Source organism: Lactuca virosa, chromosome 3 (genome assembly GCF_052849685.1).
Source record: "Lactuca virosa cultivar CGN04683 chromosome 3, Lactuca_virosa_CGN04683_v6, whole genome shotgun sequence".
In the NCBI taxonomy this organism is placed as follows: Eukaryota; Viridiplantae; Streptophyta; class Magnoliopsida; order Asterales; family Asteraceae; genus Lactuca; species Lactuca virosa.
The window spans coordinates 404,513,796-404,535,542 of record NC_136428.1 but is presented as its reverse complement, the minus strand read 5'-3'; positions in this window follow the sequence as shown (position 1 = coordinate 404,535,542).

Here is a 21,747-nt window from a genome sequence, read left to right as displayed (position 1 = left end):
ATATGTGACGACCAACCACATATGAGCTAATTGAATTAACCAATTCGATTAACTATTATTACAAGTCTTGCTTGATACGAACTGAACACTAGGAAACATGTTAGTTTAATCAATTGATCACTGCCTGAATTGACTTGTTTGCTAAAGGATTAGTAATAATGAACATGAACCTAATCATTTTAGAAATCGGTGAACATGAATAAATAAATTTGTGTGTGCAATTGTCTATGATTTTAAGGTGTAATCTGTCTAAACCAAAGTACCTAAAGAGATTTGTCTTCCTGCCAGTTTATCGAGATTTGCTATTTCGTAATTTGTTTGAGATTTAATTAAACATTTATTTATTCCTTTCGTATGTTTTGTAACCTATAATCAAATATTTTAAATTAATTCACTACTGTTCCCCTTGTGTTCGGCACCCTTGCTTATCAAAGCTATACTATACTTGATCGGGTTCACTGCCTGTAAGGTGTGGTTTACATGCGATAAATTAGGAATTATAAATAAAAAACTAGTGCATTAAATATTCACATCACCTCTCGATCTCGAATCAAATACTTTGGGCTCCTTGCCTGAGCCCTCTGAACCCTAAGCCTGATCTGAGTTCCTCTTCCTCTCCATCTCCAATTCAATCTCCCTCTCCCTAGCGGACGCTATCATATCATCATCTGTCCTCCAACTGGATCGGCTCACAAACTACCAGATATTACTCCTAAAAATCTCACGGTATCTCTCCTTCTTCATCTCCTCATCCGCCACATACTGTAGAACCAGCAACGCACTCTCGCGGAACATAGCGATGATCTCATCCACCGTCTCAGTAGTCTAGCGGAGATCCTGAAACTCTCGCGCCAACTACTGGACCGCAATCACAGGTGCGAACTCGGCCCGAAATCTCATCACAAAATCCTCCCAAGTCATGGAATCAATCACCTCGCCTCCCAGGTCATGTCCAATCTGCTCCCACCAGTCTCGAGCTCTGTTTTTCAGAAGACAGGAAACAAGTCTGACCTTTTCCCTATTAGGACAACTGCTAGTGCGGAAGGCGTTATTGACATCCGCTAACCAACGTTTACTCATGATCGGGTCCTTCTTCCCGAAGAACTTTGGGGCTCCACATGCTTGGAAATCACAAAAAGACCAAGCGCTCCTCTAAAACCTCCATGATACCCTCCTTGATGTACCAAAGATGACTGAAGTTTGATCAAGAATAATGTGGGTAATCACTGACGAAATGAACTCCCACATCTGATAATCCAACTGTCCGGCTCCAGAACCTGAACCTGAACCCTCACCAGCACCAGGATCACTACCAGGTCTTCCTCGAATGACCACGATACGGAAAATAGACCATTCAAACCATCAGACCACACAAAAATATTTACATATCAAGGAATCCCATACCCTACAAGCTTCCTAGTATCATTGCAGCTTTCCTTTACTCGAGCATGGATCCTCTGCTTTCAGTAGTACGCGCACATACTACCTTCCACATCTATCCGTACTTTCCTCAAGAATTGCTTTGAATCCTCCGATTCACTCCCTTATCCATACATACAATCCTCAGAAGACAAGGCTCCCAACACTAAATCTCTTCCTAGGATTTCCTAGGGCAACCACCACTCTACTCCCTGCCATCAGCTGCATAAAGAACTTTCCCGTAACTCGCTCTAACTAGCTCACAAATACAATTAGATATCACCGACACTAGATAATTCTTCGAATGAAAGGTCTCACACTACAACGGTTGGACTCAGACAAGAGTTGCGCAATAGAGTTAAAACCTAACCTTCTAAAATTATTTAGTCTCAATAATATGTAACTTAGCATATTCACTTACTAGTTAGCTGAAGTTAATGGGAACTCCTAAAAGAAGAAAGCAAGCAACATTCAAGCATCGGGTAATCAGAACAAGCATAACCCAAACATGTCATCCTATCACTGACTGATCAATACTAGCATGCAAGTCTACAAGCTCATACAACAGGCATACAAACGCATCTCACCTAGCATGCTATCATGCAAATCCTGAGTAGATCCTTATCCGTAAACTAGCATGCGATTTCATAAATATACAAATCAAAGCATATCATAAAACATGTATGGGTATTTTGGGAAAACTTATTTGAGCTCAGTCGCTTTCATGCACCACGCCTCTTTTCTTTATTAGAGAACTCTTTTATAAATATTTCCTTTTGAAAAGTTGCAAAGATAATAATTATTATTCTAGTGGGAACATAATTATTATGGTAAGTGTTGTGAGTTAGCAATACTATATATAGGAAACAAAGTTCTAATTTGCAAAGTTGTAAAGGTTGAAAAGTTGTTTCGCTATAGTAAGGGAGTGGATACTTATACTTTATTTCGAATCTAAAAGTTTAGATATAAGTATTAATCAAACTTAGTCATGGATATATATGAATACCATGTTGAAATATTTCAACATTGGAAATTCTATATATAGAAATATTATAGCAAAACACTGGTCAAGTATCATGTCTTTATGTAAGACATTATGAATCGTGTCCCATATGCTTCAGATATAGGATCGATTGCATATGCTATAATATTCACGTGTTCTAATTTTCCAAATGCCTAGGGTATTAAGAGGGAAAAAGGACTAGAACCATATATGACTAAAGTGGTTAAACAACTGTCAAGGACAATCTATGGTTCGCTAAGGATTGGTTGCTTAAAGACAGTTGGAAGTATAGTAATGGATGGACCATATTGACATTATTATGAATAGACAGAATTCTATTAATAATGCATTGTCATATGGAAAATATGGAATGTTTTCATAATGGGAGTTGGATATTAAGAACCTATGTGTAGGTTAGAAACTTTTATGCAAGAAGGATGTTCAAAGGAATGTACTTTGAATTTGAGACTTCGCTTCCTTGGAATTGTTTTGTTATCAATCTCCAGTGGAAAAGTTTTGAAATATCGTTGGAAAAGTCTCTGTGACTTTGGTACCTCGAAAGTACAAAAGATACATTGCATGATAGTTTAGAATCTAACACATTCTTATAGTGGCAAGAATTAGATATTCTTACACTAAGTAATAAGGATTTGGAATTGTGAAATGAGCATCATTGAAATGTTTTCAACTGATCTATTTCACAAAGTAAGGACCATATATAAACATAGTGTGCATGCTTGGAGCAAGGGATAACTATTGTTTTAATTCAAGTATTAAGTTGATTAATCGAAACGTTATATAATGAATAATGTGTAATCAATATGGTGATTAAATAAAAGTTGTTTTGTTTATATTCAAAAGGTTTGAGAGCATATTGGATTCGATTATTCTTGTGTTACACTTCGCATGTTTTTACTTCCCGAATAATAAGATTATTCAAACCATCCACAGTCGATCATACTTTGGAAGTAGATATTGAGGCAAGAATGTCATGAATCCGTCTGTACATTGTCTTAGTGTTAGACATAGAACAAGTTTGCTATAGTGTTCATGAGTACTCTTGTAATAAGATTTGAGTATTGGATTAAACCCACGCTCATCTGAACCACTTCATGGATTTCATCACGAGTGATTGTGAGACGATAATATCTTATATTCTTGAAACGGAGACATATAGTTGCAGTTTACAAGTCGGTTGCACATTGATGATATGTAAACGAACCAGTAACTTGGTGTTATAAAACATATTATTGTGTGTGATTTGATGAGTAAGTAGAGCAAGCATATGAGTCGAAGTTTATCCATTCCTTTTACCCTATGAGGGATAAAAGCGATATATGCGGGCCCCTCGATGATTTAGTGATGACACCCTAAGCGCTTGGCCAAGCCTGGACTAATTTGATTTGTTCAATTAGTCGGTCGTCATAAATCGGAAATCGGGAAACAACACATGGACAGAGAGAATGATTATAATCCATGTCTCATGTCCATATGATATCTGGAATGGAGAAATATATGATCCCTTATCTAACGGACGCGTCAGAGTTCGACAGCGGCTTTTGAGAGCTACGATTGCTAGTCGTTTTTTCAAGTCGTACTTGCAGTTATAGTTATTAGACTTATCGAAGTGGGAGACTGTTGGATTAGGTGTCTATTCCCATAACTATAATTGGTATGTACTTGACCCGAGAATAGCATGGTCCATTTTGGGTTGCATTCACCGAAGCAATTTGATAGGAAGGATATTTGAGAAAGTGGTTATTTGTGATTTATTAATATATTATAAGTATAATATATTAGTTGAGAAAGCATATTATTTAATTAGTATTGCTCAAGAATTAATTTAGTGATCAAAAGAGACTAATTAAATTAACGGGGACTAATTAAGTAAATCAGTTATACTTATAGTTTGGGCTAATAATCCATGTTGATTATGTGGACTAAATCTTTGTGGAGTCCATGAAGATTTAGTCCAAAGGGTTTATCATATGGATTATTGGATTAAAGGCCCAAGGAAGTGGATTAGGGTTTACAAGTTGAAACTCTTGGAATTCTACATTATAAGTGTAACCCCTAAAACCCTAAAATCGGTACGTGTGCATTCCAAGAAGATGCTAGCCATTTTTGGTGGTTCATAACTCCCTCTCATCTGTACTCCTCTTGCTCTTGGAGTTTTGTGAACCATTTGAGGCATCACACTTGAGGTGATAAGCTCTTGAAAGGCCAAATTCTATAAGCTACAATATAGAGGTATTCATCGAACTTGATTTTACGTTTTAAATATCAAATTGTATGCTAGTTGTAGGTTTCATGCTTTAGATAATTTTTGTTGCATGTATAACTAGAAAAAAAACTTAGATCCAAAGCATTAGGGTTGTATGTGCACCATAAGAGTGTTATAGTACATAAAACCCAACAATGGTATCAAAGTCATGGGTTGTTTTCTGTTATATTGATGCATGGCTAATTGTTCAAAGTTGAAGCAAGTCGAAAACTGCACTCTGACAGAAGGACTCGACGAGTCCATACATAAACTCGACGAGTCCATAAGCTGACTCGACGTGTCGGACAGTCTGTTTACAGTTTTTCATGTTTTTTGGCCTGTTTTGGATTAGGATCATTACCACAAAGTGTTTTAGTTCATAAAATTTGATTTTGTTGATATGGTAATGATTATCCCTAGGGGTGTGCAAAAAACCGCACAAACTGCAAAAACCGCCTGCACCGCACCAAACCGCACCGCATAATGCGGTTTAGAATTTCGTGGTGCGGTTTGCGGTTCGTCATTTTATCAAACCGCACTATGCGGTGTGGTTTGCGGTTTGTATTTATAAAACCGCGGTTCAAACCGCACCGCACCGCACCGCATGTTATATATATACTTTTTTTCTTTACTTTCTTATAACTTCGATCACGATTTAGAAACTATGTATTTAAATATATTTCTTACAATAATCAAGTATCTATAACGTAACATTAAATCACTATTAGATCAAGATCCCACGGTTTACAAGAATATAACAACTATAACGGCGATATAAAACAATAACAGTGACACCTACAAAACTATAGTAGCATGAATCACAATTTATTAAAAACAATTTAACTTGAAAATTGTATTTGTTTTTATAAAATAAAAGCAATCAGTTTTTTTAACCGGGTCAGTTTTTTGGTTTTTTGATAGATTTAATGTTGAACAACTCATCAAACCGCAACCAAACCGCATAAACCACCCGCATCAAACCGCACCGCATAACGCGGTTTTGAACATCTGTGGTGCGGTTTGCGGTTTCTAAAATATTTAAACCGCATATGCGGTGCGGTTTGCGGTTTTGACTCTAAAGTGCACCAAACCGCATCGCGCACACCCGTAATTATCCCCATCCAATAACATGATGATTGCCAAATTAAAATATAATTACTTGATTTTGTGAAAAACTAATTATTTGTAAAATTGGAATCATTTTGCTACAAGAGTTGAATTAGATCAATTTAGTAAAAGATAAAATGGTATGACTATTTTATTAGTTTAATGTTTGATCTAAATGTTTCTTGAAGAGTTTCATAACTTGTACTCAAGTTATGGAACTTGAAAAGTCTCATTCATGAAACAAATTAACTCCTTAAGTTATGGAAGTCAAGAGTCTTGAAAGATTACACAACTTGCCATCAAGTTTAGGAATCTAAAAGGTTTTGAAGAGTTTCAAAACTTGCCCTCAAATTTTGGAATTTAAATTTTGATTAAACGTTTTAATTGTGAAATATTAAATTCTAAACCTTTTGGCTTCATAACTTAAATTTAGACTTAAAAGTTTAATTATGGCTTTGTTGATAATTAACTAAAAGATTAATTAAAAGAGTATTAATAAATCCATAATTATATGGTTTGAGTTTAATTAAATTAAAAGTCTAGTTTAATTAATAGATTAAACCACCTAGTATTTTAAAAGTTTAAAATACACCCTTATACTATAGAAAATTAAAAGTTTAATTTATTATATATGTATAAGTAAAAGGTCGGTGTTACCGTTAGTAGACCTCATTCATGAAGCTAGTCTATAAGGGGTGTTTAAGGAAATTGCCTATAAAATGGCGATTGAATGGGTATCCACTCTTACCCACCACACTCTTGACTAGTGGAGGGTCGTTAGCCGAACGGGTAGGATAGGACACTAAACACTCATTAAAATTATAATGAATTATAAAGTAACTAAACTCTTATAAATTCTCAATCTTAATTACTTTAGGAAAAATGTGAATTTGATACTAACCCATGAAATTGCACATTGCACCTTATTGGTCAGTTAGTGGAGCGTGTGTGGTTAACCGGCACACTAATGTGGACTAATAAAGGATGGAAATGGGTTTCTCGTAAATTATCATTGATCAATGGAGCGTGTGTGGTTAACCGGCATATTGATTAGGTGATTAATGACATCGAGAGTACCGAGCTAATTTGCATGGTTATTCACACATTGTTTGTGATCCTCGGTATCCCATTCACAAACTGGAAGGGCATAATCGAGATTAAACATGCCATTGAAAAGTTCAATGAATCTCAAAAGAATCTAGGAATTTGAATTCATTTAAAACCTAATATTCATTTTCGTTTTTCTTGGTGGAAATTGGTAAATCGTCATTTATCTACCTTCAAATATTTTGCAATTGGGTTACGGCATCCCTCTTCCGAATTGTAAAATATTGTGTCGGGTCCTAGCCTTAATATTTCATTTGGGTGTTATATTAAGGACTTAAATCATCTAACTTGAATTTCTCCCTTGTAGATGTCTAGTTCTGACAACTACGGTCTTCCTGAATCATATGGAAAAAGCTTTCCTCATGAAGATGATGTTCCCAGAAATCATACTTCACTTCCTCCACCTCCTCCAATAATTCTCCCTGACCCACATGTTCGGCGACTTGAAAAGTTTAAGGTCACTCAATCCCTATTGGCTAGCAAACACAAAGATGGAAAGTCTGTGTGTGCACACATCTTGGAGATGAAGTCACACATTGACAAGTTGGGAATGTTAGGTGTCGTTGTCTCGAAGAAGTTGGTTGTTGACTTGGTTCTTCAATCACTTCCTAAGTCATATAGTGAGTTCGTTAAAGATTACTATATGATAGACCACGACGTGACCCTTATCGATCTTACCTATTTGCTAATTGCTGCTGAATCAACAATGATTTGGCGCACTAGTAATGCAAATTTGATTGGAAGATCTACTTCCCAAGCTTCCATGGACATTGGCAATGGAAACATTCGAAGTCCAGAAAAGTCTTCTCTTCTTAATGGAAAGGGATCGGCCATGGTCGAACCATTAGACCAAATGATAAAAAGAATGGCTAAGTCTGAGATTGTCCCGCATGCCACTCCAAAAGAGTCTGTTTGCTTCTATTGCCAAGAGAAGGGGCATTGGTTGTGAAGCTGTCATATTTACCTGAAGGATCGCAAGGATGCTAAAGTCAAAGTGTTTGACTATGCTTCAGGATCGTTGAAATGAAAGGAAGCTTAAAGGAAAAGCATGATGAGTCTGATCGCGAAGAGATGGATTTTGATCGCATGGTTCGATGATCGGATTTTTGAGCTGCTACTTAGGAGTTATGATAGATTGCTTAGAAACATGTAGTAACATAGTTTTCATTTGTAAGAGCATTGTAAGGACAAGATTTTCCGCAATTTAATAAAGAAAATTTTGATTTTATCTTGTTTCATATTTCCTTGCAATGACATTTATGCAAATTGGTGTTTATATATTGTTAGCAATATTGGAAAATGGATTTGATTCTTTCGTTTGTGGTAGTGTCAAAATTTTACCAAATAAGGAAAAATTCTCATCACCCAAGTTTCAATTGGATAGAAACTTGGAATCATCCGACTTGTATTGTGTGATGAATGAGAACCTTCGTCTTTGGGAAATTAAGACTAATTCCTTGTTCACATGTATATGTGAGTCAAGTGAAGGACTACGGGATCAGGTACACTTGGTTGTGCACTGGTTAGGTCCACCACAAAGAACGATAAGACTATTCATCATGATTTACTAAAAGTTTAGTAAATATGATTATGTTTACAAGATTAAGTGTAATTCTCAATCATTGAAAAAGTATTAATGTATGGCAGAACGAATAAGAAAAATCAAGTTAGGCAGAAAGAAAAAAGTCTGTCCAATCAGAAAGGAAAGGAGAGTACTTTAGTATCGTGTTTTATGATCATCTTAATGATTATGAAAACCGTATCACAATTGATCCTCTAAGGACACCTTAGTGCACTTGTATGGCTAATAAGAGGAATCGTGAATTGTTGAAATGGTGAAATCAATTAAGGTAAGTCATACTTAATTCCAAAATTAAGTCTTAGAGTCATACTCCAAGATTGTTCCTAGAGTGACATATCTTAAGTAGGTTTATAACACATTTATAATTGGTAGTTGTGATGTCTTTAAGACAAGTACCAACTAAGACCAATTCTATGAAGTGTTTTTCCTTGATAAGAATCCGCACTAACTCTTAAATATTTGTTTGTCAAGGAGTGTTCCTTGACAAGAGAATCTTATATGTCAAGAAGTCAGTGGGAGTCTTAAAGATCTTGAAAAGTTTCAAGAACTAATCAAGAGCAAACCTAATTGTTTATTACTAGTTCTTGAAAAGTTTCAAGAACTAATCAGAACAAGCATAACCCAAACATGTCATCCTATCACTGACTGATCAATACTAGCAAGCAAGTCTACAAGCTCATACAACAGGCATACAAAGGCATCTCTCCTAGCATGCTATCATGCAAATCCTGAGCAGATCCTTAGCCCTAAACTAGCATGCGATTCATAAATACACAAATCAAAGCATGTCATAAAACATATATGGGTATTTTGGGAAAACTTACTTGAGCTCAGTCGATTTCATGCACCACACCCCTTTTCTTTATTATAAAACTCTTTTATAAATATCTCCTTTTGAAAAGTTGCAAAGATAATAATTATTATTCTAGTGGGAGCATAACTCTTATGATAAGTGTTGCGAGGTAGCAATACTATTTACAGGAAACAAAGTTCTAATTTGCAAAGTTGCAAAGGTTGAAAAGTTGTTTCGCTATAGTAAGGGAGAGGATACTTATACTTTATTTCGAATCTAAAAGTTTAGATTGAAGTATTAATCAAACTCAGTCATGGATATATATGAATACCATGTTGAAATATTTCAACATTGGAAATTCTATATATATAAATATTATAGCAAAAGACTGGTCAAGTATCATGTCTTTATGTAAGACATTATGAATCGTGTCCCATATGCTTCAGATATAGGATCGATTTTATATGCTATAATATTCACGTGTTCTAATTTTCCAAATGCCTAGGGCATTAAGAGGGAAAAAGGACTAAAACCGGATATGATTAAAGTGGTTAAACAAATGTCAAGGACAATCTAAGGTTCGCTAAGGATTGGTTGCTTAAGGACAGTTGGAAGTATAGTAATGGATGGACCATATTGGCATTATTATGAATTGACAAAATTCTATTAATAATGCATTGTCATATGGCAAATATGGAAATGTTTTCATAATGGGAGTTGGATATTAAGAACCTATGTGTAGGTTAGGGAACTTTTATGCAAGAAAGATGTTCAAAGGAATGTACTTTGAATTTGAGACTTCGCTTCCTTGGAATTGTTTTGTTATCAATCTCCAGTGGAAACGTTTTGTAATATCGTTGGCAAAGTCTCTGTGAGTTTGGTACCTCGACATTACAAAAGATACATTACATGATAGTTTAGAATCTAACATATTCTTATAGTGGAAAGAATTAGGTATTCTTACACTAAGTAATAAAGATTTGGAATTGTGAAATGAGCAACATTGAAATGTTTTCAATTGATCTATTTCACAAAGTAAGGACAATATATAAACATAGTGTACATGCTTGGAGCATGGGATAACTATTGTTTTAATTCAAGTATTAAGTTTATTAATCGAAACGTTATACAATGAATAATGTGTAATCAATATGGTGATTAAATAAAAGGTGTTTTCTTTATATTCAAAAGTTTTAAGACCATATTGGATTCGATTATTCTTGTGTTTTACTTCGCATGTTTTGACTTCCCGAATAATAAGATTATTCAAACCATCCACAGTCGATCATAGTTTGGAAGTAGATATTGAGGCAAGAATGTCATGAATCCGTCTGTACATTGTCTTAGTGTTAGGCATAGAACAAGTTTGCTATAGTGTTCATGAGTACTCTTGTAATAAGATTTGAGTATTGGATTAAACCCACGCTCATCTGAACCACTTCATGGATTTCATCACGAGTGATTGTGAGTCGATAATATCTTATATTCTTGAAACGGAGACATATAGTTGCAGTTTACAAGTCGGTTGCACATTGATGATATGTAAACGAACCAGTAACTTGGTGTTATAAAACATATTGTTGTGTATGATTTGATGAGTAAATAGAGCAAGCATATGATTCGAAGTTTATCCGTTCCTTTTACCCTAAGAGGGATAAAAGCGATATGTGTGGACCCTTCGATGATTTAGTGATGACACCCTAAGCGCTTGGCCAAGCCTGGACTATTTTGATTTGTTCAATTAGTCGGTTGTCATAAATCGGAAATCGGGAAACAATACATGGACAGAGAGACTGATTATAATCAATGTCTCATGTCCTTATGATATCAAGAAGGGAGGAATATATGATCCCTTATCTAATGGACGCGTCAGAGTTCGACAGCGGCTTTTGAGAGCTACGATTGCTAATCGGTTTTTCAAGTCGTACTTGTAGTTATAGTTATTAGACTTATCCAAGTGGGAGACTGTTGGATTAGGTGTCTAAGCCCATAACTATAATTGGTATGTACTTGACCCGAGAGTAGCATGGTCCATTTTGGGTTGCATTCACCGAAGCAATTTGAGAGGAAGGATATTTGAGAAAGAGGTTATTTGTGATTTATTAATATATTATAAGTATAATATATTAGTTGACAAATCATATTATTTAATTAGTATTGATCAAGAATTAATTTGGAATTAATTTAGTGATTAAAAAAGACTAATTAAATTAACGGGGACTAATTAAGTAAATCAGTGATACTTATTGTTTGGGCTAATGATCCATGTCGATTATGTTGACTAAATATTTGTGGAGTCCATGTAGATTTAGTCCAAAGGGCTTATCATATAGATTATTGGATTAAAGGCCCAAGGAAGTGGATTAGGGTTTACAAGTTGAAACTCTTGGAATTCTGCACTATAAGTGTAACCCCTAAAACCCTAAAATCAGTTCGTGTGCATTCCAAGAAGATGCTAGCCGTTTTTGGTGGTTCATAACTCTCTCTCATTTATCCTCCTCTTGCTCCTGGTGTTTTGTGAACCATTTGAGGCATCAGACTTGAGGTTATAAGCTCTTGAAAGGCCAACTTATACAAGTTACAATATAGAGGTATTAATCTAACTTGATTTTATGTTTCAAATATCAAGTTGTATTCTAGTTGTAGGTTTCATGCTTTGGATAATTTTTGTTGCATGTATAACTAGACAAAACTTACATCGAAATCATTAGGGTTGTATGTGCACCATAGGAGTGTTATAGTACATAAAACCCAACACAGCATACATAGGGCCATCCCGAAACGCGCATGGAAAGGGAGTATGCCATTCGTACCTTGTGTACGCCCAACGTACTCTCAGCTAGTCTTGATTTTAGTCACAAAAATTGCTAATCTTTATACCTGACGAATCGGGCATTACATATATGCCAGTACTGGTGTTGTAATGTATGAGGTCTGGTATGCGGTAGTGAGTTGTTAGACAGGTAGACTAAGGTACATAGTTGCATGTGTTTATCTGATTACTTGATTACTTACTTGTTTCATATGTCGACATATTGTGATGCGGTGGATTGTGGCAGTCCTGCTTTGTCTTATAGGCCAACAAACCCGGGAGCAGTCCATTCTTAGGCTGTACGTCGGGTGGGGGCAATCTAGTCTTAAGTTGTGGGCTCAGGGGTAATCTAGTATTTGTGTTGTGGGCTCAAGGGAAATCTAATTTTTGTGCCATGGTTCGGGGGCAATCTAATCTTCGTTTTTGGGCCGGGGGCAGTCCAGTCTTCGTGATGTGGGCCAGGGGGAAATCCACTTTATGTGTTGTGGGACCGATGTGCATGCATTGTATGTATATTGTGGTGTTTGGTATTTTGGGGGAACTCAGTAAGCTTTATCTTGTGGATTAAATGTTTTTCAGATACCAGTGATAATCGTGGGAAGGAGAAGGCATGACTGTACACATTCATCAACAACAATAGAGATTCTGTGTTTATTATGTTACTCTGGTTTTTAACTAAATGTATTTTGGAACAAATGGTTTTTCTTAACTTGGTTTCTATAAATGTGAAGTTTTACCTTAAATAAAAAAGAAAATTTTTGTTGTGAAAATAGGACGTAACAAACTCCGTCTAGTTAGAGTTGTTAGATCCTTGTGAAAAGACCAAATTACCCTCGGTGTCCAAGAATCCCTAAATTACCTACCAGTTCACTTCGTCTTCTTGTCGGTAATAAACCATCATCATCTCCTCTGTTTTAACCAATCATACCCTTCGTCGGAATTGAAATCGATTTGGTGTTGTCAAAATTGAATCATGTCGTTTAAGAGAGGCGATAAGGTTGAAGTATCCAGCAAAGAAATATGTTTTGAATAATCTTACTGCTTTTCCAATGTTATTACTATTTTAACCGCTCAAGATCATCGTTATGTATCAAGCCCTACTAAATGATGGTGGTAATGATCCCCTTAGGGAGATTACATCAATGGAGAAAATCATGTCCATTTCTCCTTAAATCCAAGTGAGTGACTTTTTATGGGACATATCATAGATGCAAACCACATGGATGGTGATGGTGTTAGATCTATATTCTCAAGAATCATTGTTGAGTGATATTTCTAATGACACATGATCATATAGGGTCACACATTAATCAAGTTGGTACTTATTGATTATTTATTAAGATTTTGATTATTAATAAATAAATTCAACTCTTGTTTCTGATTAGAGAATAATTTTTTTTTATGAAAACAATAGTAAAAGTAAGAACAAACTAGTGATTATATTATATGGTATGATTGCTAAGTCATGTCCAAATTTTTTGGAATCTTTGGATAAGCATGACTTAACTCGCTTATTAATACTTTTGATTATAGAATTTTGGAAGACAAATTTTGTCTTCTAATGGCCTCATGGTCGTAACTTTCCTAGAGGTATGGAGGTTGCTTGTCAACCTCCATTCTCTTGTCTTCCATGAGTTTTTACTTTATAATACTTTAGATTATTATATTGGGTTTGGCCTTAACTTGCATGGAATACTTAAGAAAGTGTCTTGCATGAAAGTTGCTAGTTCTTTGGTCCTTACTCTCTTCACAAAATTCGTGGTTTTCCTCTTTTAAGGCTCTCTCTCTCTCTCTCTCTCTCTCTCTCTCTCTCTCTCTCTCTCTCTTTTGAAGTTTGATGCTTGGATTTTGGTGCTTTTTGTGTCTTCCTTTTAGTTCTTATTTGTTAAGAACTTAAAGGATTAAAGAAAAAAGCATACAAGAAGAAAAACTAGCAATTTGGGTACCTTAACCTTGGTGGTGGATTACTTGTAAAGAAGTTCAAGCTCCTTGTTCTTGCCATCTACTTCAACACCCAAATCTAAGAGGGTCCAAAGGCTCCAAAGGTTGTCATTCTAAAACATCCTATGGTTGTTTTAATATCGGTCTAACATCTTTAAAAGGATCCTTGATGGTTTGGTTTTGTTATATACTCAAAAATTGTAAGAAATTATTAAAGCTTTCGTTGCCGGTTTTTATGAAAAACTCTATATTTTATGTATCAAAACCCATCAATGGTTTTAGAGCCATCTTTTATATATTAGAATGATTTTTCATGTTTGATAATCTTTGGTTTTTGGAAACAAGCATGAATTTCTTTTTGGCTAAAGAAATATTCATATTTGTTTTCTTTGGCAACTTGTTGTTTAAAAGTGTTTATTTTTTATATAACCATTTTTTCATGCATTTTAGTTATATAAAAGTTGTCTTAGAAAAAACAAATAGTTGTTTATTGATATGTTTGATATGTTTGTTGTGTATAAATAAGCTATCAGGACATTTGTGGTTGTTATTTATTTATTCATATGAAGATGTAATAGATAAATATGTATCATTTCATTTGTTCATTTTTATATGTAGTAATTCAGTTTTTAAACTAGTTGTATTTTATTTTTATAAAAAATATAACAATATGGAGCATGACAATCTTATGAAGACATGGATCATTTTGAAAACCTTGAATTGTCCTATTATGTCCTTTAGTAAATGACTTAATATTTGTTGTGATAGCTCACAATAAATAATACTAGAAAATGGCTTTGTTTATACACTTTAAAATGCATGTTTGTGATGTTTATTTTTGGTTTCCATAAAATGTTGTATATATGTAAATTTTTGTTCAATGCTAAAAACATTTTCACAAAATATATCATGAAGTTGGGATTTAGAATTTTAAATAAAAGTTTCCAAAATGTAAACAATTGAGTTTTTGTTAAAAAGAATTTTAATTTTTAGAACTCTTAAGTAGCTAAAGTTTTAAATATTTAAAAGCGTTTAAAATGTTTTTAAACTTCATTTAAATTCCACAACTCTATAATAAAAGGATGTTTTATTAAAAAGTTAAAAACTGGTTCTAATCGTTATAACGTCAAATTAAAATTTAATATAAATTTAACCGGTAAAATTGAATATGAAATAAATTCAACTTTATAAATTTTGGAACATTATAAAATGTACCATGGAATATTTTATGCATGAAATATTAATGTTACAAAATGCTTTAAAATGCTAGACTAATAAAACATTTATAAAAGTCATTTTACAAAACTTGAAATCTATGTAATCCATTTAAAATTCACTTAGCATTTTTTTTTGTGCAATTCTTGTGGATTTTGGGCCACCTTATCTATATGGATTTTCAAAAATTGGCCAAGGTGTTTTATATTTGCTTATGGGATAACGTCACCTAACCATTTGTGAAATATATATCACAAGTTTTTTAAATGGATGATTTGATCAATTTCTTATGTGATAAGAGTTTTGAGGCATAAATCGGATGAACATGCATTAAAACAAAGTAATGTTTTTTTGGATCCCATTAATCTAAGAATTACATAAGAGTTGTAATTGGTTATCGCAACCTACCAATCAACAAAATCACTTGTGTAGTGGGTCACCGCCTCAAGTTATTTAGGGTGATGTGGATCTTAGCTTTTCAATTTTAATTTAAATGGTAATTAATTTTAAAAAGAAACTATATCAAAGATATTAAAATGAATCTTATTATTTTGTAGATGACTACCCCAATTATAACCACCTCATCACTCACCATCCGATCCATCCTCGAAAAAAGAAAAACTAAGCGAGCCCAACTTTTTAGATTGGTTCGAACAACTTGGAATTGTCCTCAAGTTTGAGAAAAAGGACTGTGTGCTTGATGAACCTATCTCAGAAGAGCTTCCTCAAAATGACGCCAAGGCATTGAAAGATGCCGAGTGAAACATATAAATGCTTCGACCAAAGTGGCTTGCATCATGCTTGCAACAATGACTCCTGAGCTTCATAAAACTTTTGAGTTTCGTGAAGCATTTGACATGATTGAGCAACTTAGAATCATGATTCGAGTTCAGGCTAAGCAAGAGAGGTTTGAATCATTTAATGCTTTCATTGCTTGCAAGATGGATCAAGGATTTTCTGTGAGTGAACATGTACTCAAAATGAAAGCTTACACTGAGCAGATTGTCTGCCTCGGATTCCCATTTGGGGATGATCTAACGACTGATGTAATCCTAGCCTCATTACCTAAGTCATTCAACCAATTTGTGTTGAACTTCACTATGAATGACTAGAAGAGGAGGATTAATGAGCTTCATAACATGCTCAAGAATGCCTAGGTAAACATCAAGAAATATAGGAATAATCAAGTGTTGATGATCCACAAGGGTCAAATATCCAAGAAGAAAACCAGTAATAATACCAGTAGGGGGAAAGGCAAAGTTGTCAAGAAACTCAAGGGAAAAGGAAAGGGTCAAGGGAAGCCTCCTGCTACCAACCCAACTCCTAAACCTAAACTTTCTACTGACTCTGATTGCTTTCACTGCAATGAAAAGGGACAATGGAAACGCAAATATCCCAAGTACCTACAGGAAGTTAAGAAAAACAAGGCCAACAAGGCTGGCACCTCAGGTATATACGTGATTGAATTATATGCATTCCATACTAATTCTTGGGTATTCGATACTGGAAGTGGTATTAACATCTGCAATGATTTTCAGGGTCTAAATAATGTTAGAGAAATCAGAGACAACAATTTGGAACTCCATGTGGGCAATGAAACTCGAGTATCTGTCAAAGACATAGGACAATATCATCTTTTGCTTCCAAATGATCTAAATCTTATTTTGAACAATTGTTGTTATCTACCTAGTATAACTAGGAATATTATATCTACTTCTCATTTGTATGAACAAGGTTTTCTCTATAACTTTGACTTTTATTCTGGAAACATCTATGGTTTTAAAGGTAACATGTTCTATTTTGAGACTTGTCCCAATAATGGAATATATGAAATTGATTCAAATGGTTCATGCCAAAAGGACAATTCAATGTACAACTTTACAAACAGGAAAACAAAGTCGTACTTAAATAAAACTTATTTATGGCATTGTCGACTTGGGCACATAAACAAAACTCGCATTGTTAAGCTTCAAAAGTATGGAATCTTAATATCAACAGGCTCAGATTCTTTTGATGTATGCAAATCATGTTTATGTGGAAAGATGACTGTTGAGAGAAAAACTTGAAGAAACGTTAACACAAGATAATGTTGCGGAATAATAAGTTAATCTCAAGTATCTTGTTAGCTCAACAATAATAAACTAGATGTGTTAGATTGCATTAAATATAAAGGAAATAAATAGCAGCAAGTTATATCAAGTAGACACCAAGTTGATGCATAACAAGGATTGCATGCAACCACAAGTTAGTAAATGTGATCAACTTAAAGTGAAGGGGGACTCAGGATATCAGTTAAGATAGAATAGAGATGAACGGTCTTTGTATTTCGATAATAGTTCTAGAAGTGGGTGAGTGTTTCATGAAGAGGGAGTCTCTATTTATAGAGTCCCAAAAAGTTACATTGGAAATAAACAAATACTAAACTACTGACTTTAGTGACCATGCAAGGTTCACTGGACAAAACAAAGTAAACACGCTAAGATAGTAAAGTAACATAGAAATCTTCATGCAATCGTTCAACTCTGCGGTAGCTCTTCAAGACTGCGGTACACAAAAGATAAGATCATTCTTCTATAGTCATTTCCTCTATGGTATTACCAACAATCCATGTCTACATTTACTTAGCTAAAGAGGGTCACTTTTTGTTTCAACAATTTCCCCCAAAGTGACCTCTTAGCTATTTTCTTCACTTTTGCAATTTAAGGAACTGGATTATGATCCATGAAAACTTTCTTACTTCGAACAGCCAATGGATTCTTCGTGTGATCTCGAACTTGACTTCATCAGTAGTGTGCTTTGATCTTTGCATTGAAGCCAGAGTGACATCCAGTTGTTTCTTGGTTAGTCGATGGATTTCGGTTACCGGAATGAAATATTTGGGACCATCTTGAGCTTTCTTGAACACGACCCCTAGGTCAGGATAATTTGTTGCATCAAGTGACATGTCTTGGAATCCTTCAGTGATGTTTGGCATAGTCTCGAAGTCAGGAAAATCAAACTTCTTGGCAAGGACTGGATGTATTTCAGCATCAATCTTTATAAAGTTGCATACCAACTCCTTGAGGGATTCACAAGCTCTTTCACAAGCCACCTTCATCTTTGGATATTTTTCAGCCTTAACCTAAAACACCCTGGCTACCAAGAATATTACTTCGGGGTTCATGCATACGAAATCCGCTTGAGTTCGGATGTATTCATCTCCTCTTCTGGTCAGGGTATATTTACAAAATTCAATTTTCATGAATTTTCTCACTTTGTAGTTCTTTACCTCGTTTGGTCTATCATTGGGCCAGATTTTCTCAAAATCAGAACCATGTTTAGTATGAAAAAGATTCAAGCGTTCATATTCCATTGGGAGTCTTTGATCATCCAGAAGGCTGAGATCAAATGGTTCGAAGACTAGGAAAAACTTGGAGTTTGGTGAGATGGGTATATCCCAGTAACCATATGATGGTGGTTCAGCATAGATGAGGATTGGTCGATAGTCATCATCCAGTAGTCTGCGAGTAGGATTTACCCAGGAGCTTATTAACAACTCGTCCATCATTGTGTCGAATTCGTGAGCTCTCCAAATTTTTTCTGCAAACTTGGCGGCCCTCTAGTCACGTTTCTTTTGAAGAGTAGTCGGGGAGTCGTTGGAATGATAAGAGGACATTTGTGGTGCTAGGTTTTTTGAAATGAGTAGAAGTTTGTTTTGGCAAATTTTGAGTTGAAGACCGTGGAGTTGGATTCTTAGGAGAAGACCGGGGAGTTGGTTGTTTGTTGAACTCTTCAGTAGGAGGTTGATCCCGTGGAGGAGTTTGAGACTGATGCACTGAGGGGGTCTTGGATTGTGAAGGTTCTTGATCTCTTCTTGGATGGCTTTGACTTCCCCCTTTTAAGGAAACATGCTCCTGCTGCTCCTCAAACCATTTTTTCAAACCTTCAATCTTCTCAAATGTATCATTGAAATGGTTTTTCATGAGGTCACAAACATCTTGGTTTTTGGGGGTCTAAGACTTGAAGAGGAGTTGGTAAATTTCGTTAGCGAGGCGAAGAATTTCATCAACACTTTTGGTTGCTGTGAGTGATCTACATAAGCCTTTTATGGTATTTTGCATTACTACATACCCAACTTCATACGCAGTGTGGGTTTCCTCAATAAGCTTTTTAGAGTTGCGTTCTTGAGTCCGCAGAGTCTGTTGGAGATCATCTTTCAACTTTGTTACCTCTTGAATGAAGGCTTCAGCTTTGGACATAAAATCCTTGTGGTGTGCGGTCCTTCTATTATCAAGTTCTCTTATGCCCATTTCAACTCTCAGAATCATCCAATCTGCGGCCATTCTTTCCTTTGTTTCCAATCGTTCAACTCGTTCAACGAGCGACTGCGGTGTGGCAACTTCAGTGTTCTGCGGTTGATTGGTAGTGACTGCGGCCAAGATTTGGTCTATTTTGCTCTGCAGACTGAGGAATTCTTTTCTTTAAACTGCTATTTTTTTCTTCTTCTTTTGCTTTGGCTTTGAGGTCGAGTGTTGACATCCACTTGATTCCTCATCATCAACTACCATTATGAAATCGTCTGAAGGAAGAGGTTGTTGAAGGTCTTCAAAATTTTCATCGGCAAGTCCAAATATGGGAGCTGAACTTATTTCATTTGTTGTTACGCCGTCATTAGAATCATACTCTTCTTCATTAGGGGGAGGTTTAGAAGTTCCAACAACATTCTCCATTTGATGAGCATTTTGAACAATTGCCTACATGGTAGACATCCATTGTTGAATGGAAAGAATGTCGTGAACCGTTTTGGCGTTGTTGATAGAATCAGCCCAATATTTTTCCTTAGTTTGAATGGCTTCCTCCTTCTGCTGTTGTTGTTGCACTTGTTGAGCTTTTCATGCCTGCAGAGCCCTTTTAATGGCTTCCAATTTTCTGATGCCAGACTCCGTCGTTGGTTGATATTGAGACCACGAGTCATCGGATGTGTAGCCGTCAAATCCTTGATTCTCTGAGGTGTCCCTCGGGTTCATGGTTCCCTGCACGTTTGTGCTCCCCGTGCCTAAACCACTTGTAAGTAATGTTGGTGGAGTAGGATTTCCAGAGCTTCCTTGGTCTCCTTGACCTAAAGTCAAGTGTGGCCTCTGCTTTGTTCTGGAAAGGGCTGAGAAAGAAGTGACATGCGGTGCAACTAGTGTATCTAGTGTTTGTGTGACTCGAAAGAAAATGGAGCGCAACTCTTCAAGTTTAAATACGTGCAACTGTGATGTTCTGGAGACCTTAGGGCAAGTCGTAACAATTGGATCCACTTAGGCTCTATATGGGGGTCTGTCTCCATCCTGTGATGAAACATATACACTTTCTGTATCCGAGTGGTGAGTTTGGGTTTTTGACTGTGAGTCTGTGGTGACGCGAATGGCTACAGGAGTCTGTTAAGAGACTCTAGTATTTTCCATGGTATGCATTTGGCCATTACTTGGGGTTAACTTCAGTTTCTTTCTTCAAAACACGTCTTGTGATTCGGAAGACTCACTGTGGTGATCATTAAGGACATTAACAGGAATGTCATGAACCGGAGCCGTAGAAGAAGGCTCTGCGGTGTTAGATTTTCTTTTCTTTGAGGGTGCAACTCCCTTTTTCACAATGTTCTTCGGAGTTTTCCTTTTGACAACACGAGATTTGACTCTATTGGGTTTTAGTTGAGGATCTTGGTATACACTAGTATGTGTGTCCTGTGTTGTGGTGGGCTGACTGGGTCTTGGCGGGGAAGAGTGATATGGGGAAATATCACTCGTAGCCATGATATAGTCAGCCACCTCTATGGTATTGATTCCAATGGACTCTAAGATGTACATGGGCAGTCTACGAATAGGACCAAAAATAGTTTGATCTTTGGAAGCAGTATACCTTTTGAGATTACAGGCTGAGAAAAGGTTGGTGTCGTTGCCCATGCTGAGTTGAGCATCCTTGTGTAGATCATGTATGCACATTGACCAAAATCTTGCAAAAGTATGCTCTATCATATTTTCTTTCGGTGCTTCCTTGGATATGTATTGTAAGAAGTCATCCCAGATGATTTGACCAAAATTGACTGCTTTGCCAGTGAAGATGCTCCATATGATTTCCAGTAGCTTGATCCCCATGTTGTTTGTCCCTCCTGTTCTTCCAGAGAGACATCTGATCACGAAATGGCAAACGAATTGCCAAACAGCTGGTAGTTTGTTCTTCTTGAATTTGCCTACACCTTTCAACTTTGCTTGGTACCCCATTTGATAAAGGGTAGAAAACACATTGGTTATGTTGGGAGAGAAAAATTTCGTTGAAGGCATCATTCTAAGATATTGCAGAGAGAAACTTTTCCTTGGTGAGAACCACCAAAGAATCATCAACCAGATTCAGATGAACCTCTTGAAGATTGTTGCTAGGTCGGAAGGCTGAAAATGTACATTTGAAGAGAACCGCTAGAGGAACTGCTTCAGTAAAAGTGTTGAATGCACCAAACAGGGGATGAGTGGGAATGAACTTGATCACC